Consider the following 11,750-nt stretch of genomic DNA (forward strand, 5'->3'; position numbering starts at 1 on the left):
CCTCCAGAATATATTTATTTATTCTGATTTCAGTTATTCTGTCTATTAATAATAGCGGAGAGCGATCATCGGCTGTAAAGCGGCCCACACCGTCACCATGGCTGGCAGTTCACCACTTTTGGTCAAGCGAAGCAACTCTTTAGCTCTTTTGAGTCTATTTTCTTTCGGTTGTGGTGTAAGTTCTTGCACTTTTTGGAATAAAATATTGCGATATGTTCAGCTCACGAGCCATTTTTCGGCCATTTTTTCTTCCGTCCACTTCCCTCACATCGGTCTACGCTACCAACAGCACGGTTTTACATTAATTGTTGTTGATTCTGCTCAAAAAACAGAGTAACTTAACCGTTTGAATGATCCCTGCCATAAAACGAGATATTCTTTTTGGATACACACTAAGATACAGATATGTATCTTTCTTACAATAAAATTTTCTATTTCCGCAACTGAGGTTTCGCATATCCGGCATAAACTTGATGGCATTCCCGTTGCTTTGCCAAGGGAATAATGTTAATGTTGTTATTGCCACAACCTCTACCATACAAAATAATAATGATGAGTTGTCGCTGGTGAAGATGGTTTTTGCGGCGACGATGATTCCGCTGAAGTCCTTTGCCATAAACCAAGCAAAGTCAGCAGAATTTTTGCATTCATTTTTAATCCACGAATTTTATTACCCCCTTTTGAAAATCCCAGTTGCAAATTTAATGAACAATTCATGACGGCTGAGGTGAGCTCTGTGTATTGTGGTCAGGTATAAATTGATACCGTTGTGAATAGAAATAAAATACTGTAGCTTTGAACGTGAATTCAGGTTTGATGAAAGAGCTATCAAAACGTCATTTTATAAAGACAATCCGTTATTGAGATTGCGGAGATGTCAATGAAAGGTTACAAAAATTCGATTGCATGGAAGTGCGAATAATATTCATATTAATGGCGGTGTTGCTGATTTAATTTTTTTTAAATAAATTTGAATGTAATTTAAGGGTTTGGAAATTATAAATTTTACTACAAATTGAGTCCCAATGTTCCTTCAAACTTCGTAGAGAAAAGCTGACTGCTATCAGACGTGTCCACGGGTGCGGGTAGAACAATGTGCCAAGGATGTACTAGGTAGCTGCAAATAAAATATGAATTTGAAGTACATGAGAAAATTCAAGAAAAATCGACGAAATTCTCATTTTGAAGTCGGTTGCTCTCAACATAACTAAAAGTCGTGGAGGTGTGGTATGTGGCAGGGACGAGTTGATTTGAATTATCGGCCTCGAAGACACCTCTTTGGCTGTAACAGTTCAAGGAGCAGATGCCGGAAAACAACTGTCGACACCACTTAATGGAAATGTTTTTATGTTCCCGAAACTACAGAGGTCAAGAAAAGTGAGAGTGCCTCAGTCATTTTGGCTTAAAAGGCGTCACAGGAGTCGAAGTCAGTGGACAGATCTCGCTCTTCTCCTGGGAAAAGGGATGTGGAAATACCACGGTACTGAGGTGGTGAAAAGAAAGGAGAAGAAACTGTCAAATAAACCCTCAACCTTAAAGCAAGTGGCAATTCAGAAAAAGACCAAAGGTGGTTGAACCTAAAATGTGTGAAGGTCCATCGAGAGGTCAACCCGACTCTCTCCAATCATACAGGTACCGCAATCATTGATAGGGATCCCATATCAACACTCTGAATATATAAAATCTATCTCTTTCAAATTTAAGATATACCTAATCTTTGACTAGCAGAAAGGTTCCTCATAACGGCACATAAGCATTTTCCAGTTGATGGTTAATTTATTCAAGATTCAAGACTGCATTCAGAAATTTCAATACCGAAAACACCATTTGGTATTAAAATTATTCGAAATCTGTTTTGAGTTGCAAATTCACATTTAACGATCTATTACTCCATTACAGTTTTTATTTATCGACAAAACTCTTTAGGATGTATCTTACTTTAATTGTTCTTTGTGAAATGCCGTTGCTACAGAGAGCAAGAGAAAGGTTTTGAGAATGCTTAAATGAAAATCGGATGAAACATGCATCGGTGCTGTAGCTACATCTGAACCACATTTATCCAAATTTTGCGAAATTTATTCTAGTCAAATTTCTGTGGAGAAATTTTTTCCGCATATGTTCAAATCAGAATCAGAATTGGTAGTGTATGTTATGGCTATAGTGGACGTTAATAACAAATCGGATGAGGCATATATATGGACACTATATTTAAATCGATTTTCACCAAATTTGATATACTTATACGCTATTTTCTAAGATCTTTCTATCTTGCACAATAAACTTGAGATCGGACGAATGTGTGCATGAGAGCCGTATTTAAATTTGGACGCATTGAATTTGAATTTAATAGGGTTCGTCCTTGGGCCAAGAAACAAATCCGACCTGTGCTTTGCTTACAAAAATAATGCACAGACGGACGGACATGCACAAAGAGACTCAGAATGTAATTCTATGGAGATCGATTCCGTTTTGGATAAAGCTCCCATACATACCTTGGTCCGATTACAAGTTTGTTGTGCATCAAATGTGTAATATCAAAGTCTCTAAATTCACAACATATTCGATATAATAAATGACATACGGCCTGAAAATATCGTTGGTAAATTTTGTCGACCAGAAAAAAGTCTGGAAAGTTTGGCCTATACAGATACAGACATAGTATAGCTCCTATGTAAGTTTCAAACTGTTTAAGTAAATTAAACTGCTCGAAATCCGTAAAATACGCAATTAATAACTGTTATAGTAGAAACGCTTTACTTTACTCAAATAAAAATAAAGCCTTAAAGTCGGGCGGAGTGAGTTTATATCTTTTACTTCAAAGCAGCGTTCGAAAATAAACAGTTTGGTACTGTACCGTAGTGTTCTGTACCGTTCTGAGGTGGAGTGGTACACTAAGATAATGTACCGTACCGGAGCACAACCCTTAAAAAATATTTTAGTGATACTGTACCGGAGCACAACGAGAATCGTACTGTACCGCAGTCGGAGCACTAAAAAACGTAGTGTTCCGCAGTCGGAGCACTACGAAATCGTAGTGTTCCGCAGTCGGAGCACTACAAAATCGTAGTGTACCACATGGCGGAACATTAAAAAAATAATGGACCGGTAGTGTACCACATATGTGTTGTTTACGATTTGTGAGAGAAATAGATGTTTGATGTTTTTGATAATGCAAAAATTACTAATACAATTCAATATTATGAAAATAAAAGCTGAATTTATTTTATTTGTCATATATGTTTAGATTGGTTGCGAAATTGAAGAAAAAACAAAAATATGGGAACAGGCAGAAAGAATAAAAAAGGACCAAATCTGAAGTGATAATAATTTGCATATAACCATTGAAAATTGAAATTTTTAATTTTTCGTGAAAAGGGGCATTTTAGTGGTTGCGGTTAATGGGATATTATGCAAATAATCTACCTGCTATTTTATGGTACAGAAAAATCAATGAATGTATGTGTAAAAACTAAATATTTTACAAAGTATGGCTGAGTGTTTAAAATCAGTTTTATGATTTCGATTTTTTTAATGTGGTGTATGCTCCGATTGCGGAACACTACGTTTTTTAGTGCTCCGACTCCGGAACACTACGATTTTAGTGTTCCGACTGCGGTACACTACGATCATCGTTGTGTTCCGGTACAGTATCACTAAAATATTTTTTAGTGGTAGTGTACCGGTACACTACCGCTAAAATTTTTTTTAGTGATACTATACCGGTGCGGTACACTATGTTAGTGTACTGTTTATTTTCGAACGCTGCTTCAAAGTAAGAATTATTCTAGATCAAATTTCATGCTTAGTCTCTGAAAAAAAGAGATGTCTGTACTCAATATGTACCATAAAAAATACATACAATTTTGTTAATAAAAAGCTTTTTAATTTCTGAAAAATTTAACACTTTCCCCCAATGCCCTGCAAATGTTATTACCATTTCACAATGGCCAGTCTGGGCTATGGAAAATGACAAGTAGACTTGATAGTTTATTTTTATATCAGAACCTAAAAGGAGTTTTGTTGAGGCCCTTTTACAGTCTTGTTTATATTCTATTCGGTCCACTTTAAGGAATAGTCCCCTTATTAGGATAACTCCGATTTAAAGAATGCTTTACGTTTGGGTCATGTTTTTCACTTAATTGTGCCAAATTTTGGCATTTTGAGTTATTATAATGTGGAATCCTTAGGTAGAATTATCAATATAAGTCCACTTTTTGGTACATCATTTATCTATGTCTGGGGGTAAAGTGCTCACAAAGAACTCCTTGTAAGGATTTTCAGACAATGCCATTGGAAAATATGGGTAAAATCATCAAAATACCGAATATCGGGGCGTACCGATATATGGGGGCTATACGATATCGTGTACCTATGTAGAAAATTCTCTTCCAAGGTATAAATTACCCAAAAGTATCTCCTAGTGTGGATTCGGTTGAAAAATGTAGGTAAAATCATCAAAATACCAAATATCGGGGGGTAGCATTATATGGGGCTATACGATATCGTGGACCTATATAGACTATTCTCTCTCAGGGGGTAAAGAACTCACACCTTGTGTGGATTTTCAGACCATTCCATTAGAAAATGTGGCTAAAATCATCAAAATACCGAATATCGGGGGTACCGTTATATGGGGGCTATACGATATCGTGGACCTATATAGATTATTCTCTTCCGAGGTATAAAGGGGGTAAAGTACTCACAAGGGACTCCTTGTGTGGAATTTAAGACAATTCCATTGAAAAATGTGGCTAACATCATCAAAATACCGAATATCGGGGGGTACCGTTATGTGGGGGCTATACGATATCGTGGACCGATATAGCCCATCTTCGAACTTGACCTGCCTGCAGACAAAGAGAGATCTGTGCAAAATTTTAGCTTCCCATCTTAATTCGTTTAGACTGTAGCGTGATTACAATAGACGGACAGACGGACGGACAGGGCTAATCGTCTTAGAATTTTACGCTGATCAAGAATATATATACTTTTGATTATTTCGATGAGTTACAAACGGAATGACGAACTTAATATACCCTCCACACTATGTATGGTGGAGTGTATAAAAGTTTCCAAAAATGTGGAAAAGGGGAACTAGCCCCCTCTATCTTGGTTACTTGTCGATGTAAATGTTCAAAACTCTGTTACTTCTTTTTTATATCTACTTTCATAATCTGCTAGATTTTCCCCGTAATTATTTTTTTGTGTTGCACAGTGTAATATATTTCTTCGTATATTCCTTCGCAGTGGTATAGGGTATCAAATAGTTGACCCGCACGACATTCCTTTGTTTTCCTCACTGGTTCTGTTAATTAGCCTGTGCTGCGTCACTAAGTTCAACATCATAGTAATACGAATGGAACAGACTGTTCCAGTGTAAATATAATTCCCAGAATTCATGTTATTATGCATTATTATTTACGCATATTCACAGTCATATATGTACACACAAATGACTACAATTATGATTGCATATAACATTTGATATGTGTGTCAGAAGGATTATAGTGGCAGCTTATTCTGTGACATTCGACACAAACTCACAATTCTATCAATTGAGTTGACCGTGTGGCTCCAAAGCTCATTTCCACATAACGAACAATTCATTACCGTAATTTTTCTATATTTTCATTTCCTCCTTTCCGGCCATGATTTCAGTGTGTTTATGATTGCTGTCTACGGCCGTCATAAAGGCCGAAACAGACCATCAACACACAATGACCAGTCACTGTTATTATTTGCGTTGACTATGTGTGGCCCAGGCCATTAGTGCGCCTTCGACCGCTTTCCTTACACTGTTCGATAAAACCGAACGTGTAAATCTATCAAGCTCACAGTCCGCCCATCGATTCATATATGTATGAAGGTTGGTATTATTTTTGCACAGTCACCAATCACCAACTGCGGCATGGGGTAATGGCAGGAAAGCAGTGGCAGTGGCGATTTAGTGCAATTAACTTGTCACTGTTATTTGTAGATGCCATTCATTCTGAATTGATTTAATTGAACAATTTAATTCGAATTATACTTCGTCACTATGGAAAAGCTCTGATAGAAAACTATGTGGGACTCCGATGGATGCATAAGTTGTGGAAATCATATCCGTCGCTAGTCTATCAAGTTAATGTCTAAGTATTTACAAAGTCCTCTTTTAGTTTCGTGGCAATGCGTTCAAGAAGACAAATAGAAGTGGGAGTTTCATATAATTTAATATATATCGAGGGTAAAAAAATCATACCAAATCTAAAGGCATACCCACGCCTTGGCATCATGTTTAGGCATATTAATGCCTAATTATAAAGAAACACGACACCAGGATTCGAGTGCGGCTCTGGCAGCCATTTAGAATATCTCTCAAAATACGTCATACGAAGATTTCAAGCTGTTTATATACGCAGTGTATTTTAAATTTAAATTCGGATTGATTATCTATATGGGAACTTTATCTCAATGTGAACCTGTATATGAGAGCTATTGCTACATCTGAATAGATTTTCTTCAAAATTAATACTGCTTGCATAAAAAACAGCATAAATATAATGCTAAAAAATGCCCAACAAAAAAATTAAAATGCCAAAAAATAATGCTAAATATAAATACATTTTTAAACCCTGCAACACTATGTGTTGGGGGTATTATAAGTTTGATTGGGCCAAAAATTATGTAACACTTCGAAATTTTGGCTTCCCACATAGGAAAGTATATATTGATCCTGCAATCTCGTTGAAGTGATCCGATCTAACGATGTTAATTTGCAATCACGGTACAGGTCACAATTATAGACCAATCGACGCGGAACTTAGCATGGGGCTAGACCTTAGGACTGGGCAGAAGCTTTCTAATTTGGATGGTCATCGTATAATATTGAGCGGGTGAAACAGACCATAAGTTTTGTGTTTAAAAAAAAAACTGTTTTCCCATTAACCCGCGAATATGCATAATACCGGTGAAATTACAAATAGACAAAAAGGTCAACTCTGACCGTTACGTAGATGTCGATAGTGCTAGAATGCTTACATCTCAAAAATAGCTGTACTGATTTTGACAAATCTTGTCAATTTAGAATGCCCTCTTGAGAGGAATGAAAAAAATCTAGACAAAAACGCATGAAAAGATCCCAATAAAGATGAGAATATTGATTTTGTTATGTTTTCTTATATTTTTTCATTTTGTCACATTTTTGTCGCATGAGATATTTTCATTTTGAATTACAATATTGAATTTTACATTTTGTAATATTTTTACTCTATACAACACTATATATTTAGAATGAAATCTTGGATGGAGGTGATGTTAGTGTCAAAATAAAAGTCTGATATTTTTGGAGATGATCGTAAAATGGACAAAAAACCGAAAGCTTTCTGACACGTCATAATTATCGTCCGATCCTTAGGAAAGCCATCGGATAACAGTTAGCATATAAAATGAGCCCCAATTTCTATAGGAAAAAATACCAAAATGTCTATTCCACCGAAATGCTGAAAATGAATTCCAGGCGAATTAAGAATTACATGAATGGCGCATTTCCGATCTTTTTTACAACAATTCATATGGAGAAATCTTAATTCACAAATATTGTTCTTGGTTCCAGATCCATGAAGGTTATTTGGAAGGAGGGCCAATAAGGTCCATCATCTGTTTTTAAATTTAATATGATTTTATTAAAATGTATTAAGTCCTGCTACTTGAAAATTAGACACCGAATGATGAATAGAATGAGACCGTTTGTAATCTTAAAACTTTCGCAACCTTTATTTAACCTTTTCAATCCGCTTCTAATGTAAAGAAGTGAATTCATAGTGTATAATATCATTTTATTTCCAACTTCTGCGTTACTAAATGGTAAAACTAGACACTTCATAACAAAAGAAGACAATTTCTTGAATGTGTTTTCATTTAAATCATTTTTAAATACTTATACACATATCAAAAAATAAATCTTTGAGATTATGTTTGCCACTTCATATGTACTTACCTTTTGCCATTGCTTTTCTAAAATAGTAATTTCGTTCAGAATGTTCATGTAGTTTAATTTTTTAAATTTAAGAAAAATTGGGTTTATAAGAAAGTACTAAAATATAAGAACATTTTTTGACAATAAAAAGCTAAAAAATGCTAAACTAATAATTTCAAAAAGCTAAGTAAAATGCTAAATGCTAAATGAAAATTTTGCCGCTAAGTACACAAAATAAATGGTAAATTTAACTGCAAAAATGCTAAAATGGCCACACTGATAAGCATCCATGGTACAATAAAAAGGTAAGGTAGAGCTACCAGCTGATTACAATTTTTTTTCTTAGTGTGCCCAACTTCTGCAAAGTTTGCGTATGTAATTATTGTTTTGAAAAATAAAAACAAAATATTTTTAAAATCAATGAGTTGAAGACACTATAAAAAATGAGGAAAAAAATTAAATAAATAGAAACAACTTGTTGCATTCAAATTTGACAGGAAGCGGGCATAGCCTCAGGGCTGTATTTCTGTAGTTTTACGAAGCTGTTCTACCTCCTTGTACCATGTAAGCATCTACATTCATTAGAAGAATATTTCACGTATGGCCCATTCCATTCCTGCAAAAGGATGATTTTGATTTTGTCCAGACCCACGAGGCCATTTATAATTGTGATCTATAGCACAATATCAGCAAAAAAAAATCAAGTTTTGGTCCATTTTATATCCTTTAAAGTTTGCGATAATTTCCGCCAACAATAGGCTTTTATTCTGACTCTAACCATAACTCCGAGCAATTCGTGAGGATCGGATCATAACCTGTAGCGTGCTTACAAATTAACACGAAAAGACGGACGGGCACACATAGCTAGATGAACTCAGCTCGGCGAAATTGGAAGACGGATATTTAACATCATAAGTCAAGGAACAATATTTCGAGGTGCAACAAACTTTTTGGCCCAATCAAACATTACATAGTGGTGTAGGATATTAATATTATGATGTGTTAAATTGATTTGTTTATACCCTTAACCGTCCAACGTCCAAAACGTGCCTCATCGAATTAACCCTCGGACTCATTGGACCAAATCCATGTCAGGGGTGCCCGTCCGTCTGTCTGGCTGGCTGGTGCATACAATAACTCTCGAAGGGAGTATCCGACTTGGTCCAAACTTGGTAGATCGTTATATCACACTATGAATATCACTGTCAAACGAGTCCAGAGATAGGCAACATTGGCCTAGGCAGGTTAAATTGTTCAAAGATAATAATTTACCTTATAGAAAGGAAAAAGAGGAAAAGAAAACTTTGCAAATCGGAATATTTTTGTCAGTGCTTGGTGATGTGAGAAAATGGACTATATGGACCCACTTCATTGAATAACCATGAAGCTCGTAAAACGCGGAATGATCATCCGATTCCTTTCAAATTCGTCACACCCCAATATTTTTATCAACACATGATCTGTTGTTAAGATGGTATGTATCGGCACACTCCTTCCGGTGCACTCCTTATTCCTGTAGAATTGTAAATAAGTGTTAAATTTTACCCATTCCAATATTTTCCATATTAGATGAAGTGGAATGCTTTGGTCTACTGTATCTGGTGAATCACGCAAATTTTAACATTTTCCAAAAATTATCACACATTTTATATATATTATACTAGCTGAACCCGGTGCGCTTCGCTAACCCTTTTGATTTTATATGCATTCAAAATTTTATTTACGAATATATGTTGGTTAAAAAAAAAAATTAAAAATTAAAAAAAAAATTATTGCACTACTTTAAAGCGTAAATAACCAAAACCATTAGAAAAGCAGTAACATGACATACATACACGAAGGGTTTGTCCTTCGGATTTATTTATTTCATAGCAAATACCAAGCGTGAAGTAAACTGCAATCTTTTGAAGTTGAGTGGCATTTCTATTGCAATTAGTGAATTCGAGATAGCAACATACTTCGCCGTAATAAGCGTATTTCAAATCAATTGTTGTGTTGTTTTTTATACCCTACAACACTATGTGTTGGGGGTATTATAAGTTTGATTGGGCCAAAAATTATGTAACACCACGAAATATTGATTTCCCATATAGGAAAGTATATATGGATCTTCCTAGCTCGCCGAGCTGAGTCGATCTAGCTATGTATGTCCGTCCGTCCGTCTGTCCGTCTGTCCGTCTGTCCATGTTAATTTGTAATCACTCTACAGGTCGCAATTATGGCCCGAAATTTAGAATGGAGGTGGGGCTAGGGTCAGAATAGAACCCTATTTCTTTTGGAGATGATCGCCAAATGTTTAGGGGTCGAAATGGACCAAATACTGAAAAAATGTCGGATTTTGCAGTAGCTATACAGGTCGCAATTATAGACCAATCAACGCGGAATTTCGCATGTAGCTAGAGTTTAGGGCGGGGAAGAAGCCTACCAATTTGGGTGGTCATCGGATAATATTTAGCGGGTAAAATAGACCATATCTTTTTTGTTGAAAAAATTAAAAAAATTTCATTAAACCGCGAATATTTTAAATCCCGGTGAAATCACAAAGCCATGACAAGGTTACTTGTGATCTTTACATTGATGTTAACATCCAACAAGACGGATATATAGCAAAATATGTGCGATATATATATGTCTATCCAAGAAGATATGCTTGAAAGATCTCTTATATGTCGAGAACGGCTGAACTGATTTCGACAGTTCTCGTTAATTCAGAATGGTCCCTTGGCAGGAAAGAAAAAACGTCTAAAAAATCGCATAAAAATATCTCTCTAAACATGAAAATATTGATTTTGTAACATTTTCTCATATTTTTTCCATTTTGTCATATTTTTGGCATATTTTAATTTTTAATTAAACATTTGGTAATATTTCTACAGCTAACAAAACTAAGTTGACCGATCCTTACGAAATTTTGCATGGGGATAAGATGAGGGTCAGAATAGAAGTCTACTCTTTTTGGAGATGATCGTCATATATTTAGGGTTGAAATGGACCAAAAACTGCAAAATTGTCAGCAGGTCGTAATTATCGCCCAATCCTCACGCACATTTGAATGGGGGTTACCGGTCATTGCAAAAGCCAAGCAGTTTAGGATGGCCATCCAAAAATATTCAATGTGTGAAGGAGTTTGCCAACTTTTGTATACAAAATACGAAAATGTCCATTCCAGTGGCTTTTTGGAGAATTCACAAATACAGGAAAGACGCACTTCTGACTATTTCGTTAACGCTGATTTCGTTGAAGAATATAGTCAAATGTCTGTATCTCATATAGATGCGTTTCAGTCAAAAACCAATAATAAATGTAATTTTTCCCACTTCTGAGAGATTATAGGTCTTTTGGAAATATTGGTTCCAGATCTAGGAAGACCATTTACCAATAAATTGGAAATGAGCAAATTAGTTTAAGTTGCTATTATTCGAAAATTAGAGAACAAAACCTGATATTTTTTTCTTATATTATTTGTCACAATATCTTATGGAATTCTTTCGAGTATCTCGCCTATATAAAATGTATCATTTATTATAGTGTTGTAGGGTATTCAACGGTCGGCCCCGCTCGACTGTAGCCTTTGCTTACTTGTTAGTGTTAGCCTAAGATGTTGTGGGTCAATGGTTCTTATTAAAGTCATATCCCAATCTGATCCGATTTAAATATAATTTTAAAAAAATTACTTTTACACCAAACTCCGCCACACCGTTCATATTTCATTGAAATTGGTGCGTCAAATATGTGAAATCGGCCGATAATATATATATATGGGAGCTATATCCAAATCTTAACTAATTTCCAATTA

Source organism: Musca domestica, unplaced genomic scaffold (genome assembly GCF_030504385.1).
Source record: "Musca domestica strain aabys unplaced genomic scaffold, Musca_domestica.polishedcontigs.V.1.1 17, whole genome shotgun sequence".
In the NCBI taxonomy this organism is placed as follows: Eukaryota; Metazoa; Arthropoda; class Insecta; order Diptera; family Muscidae; genus Musca; species Musca domestica.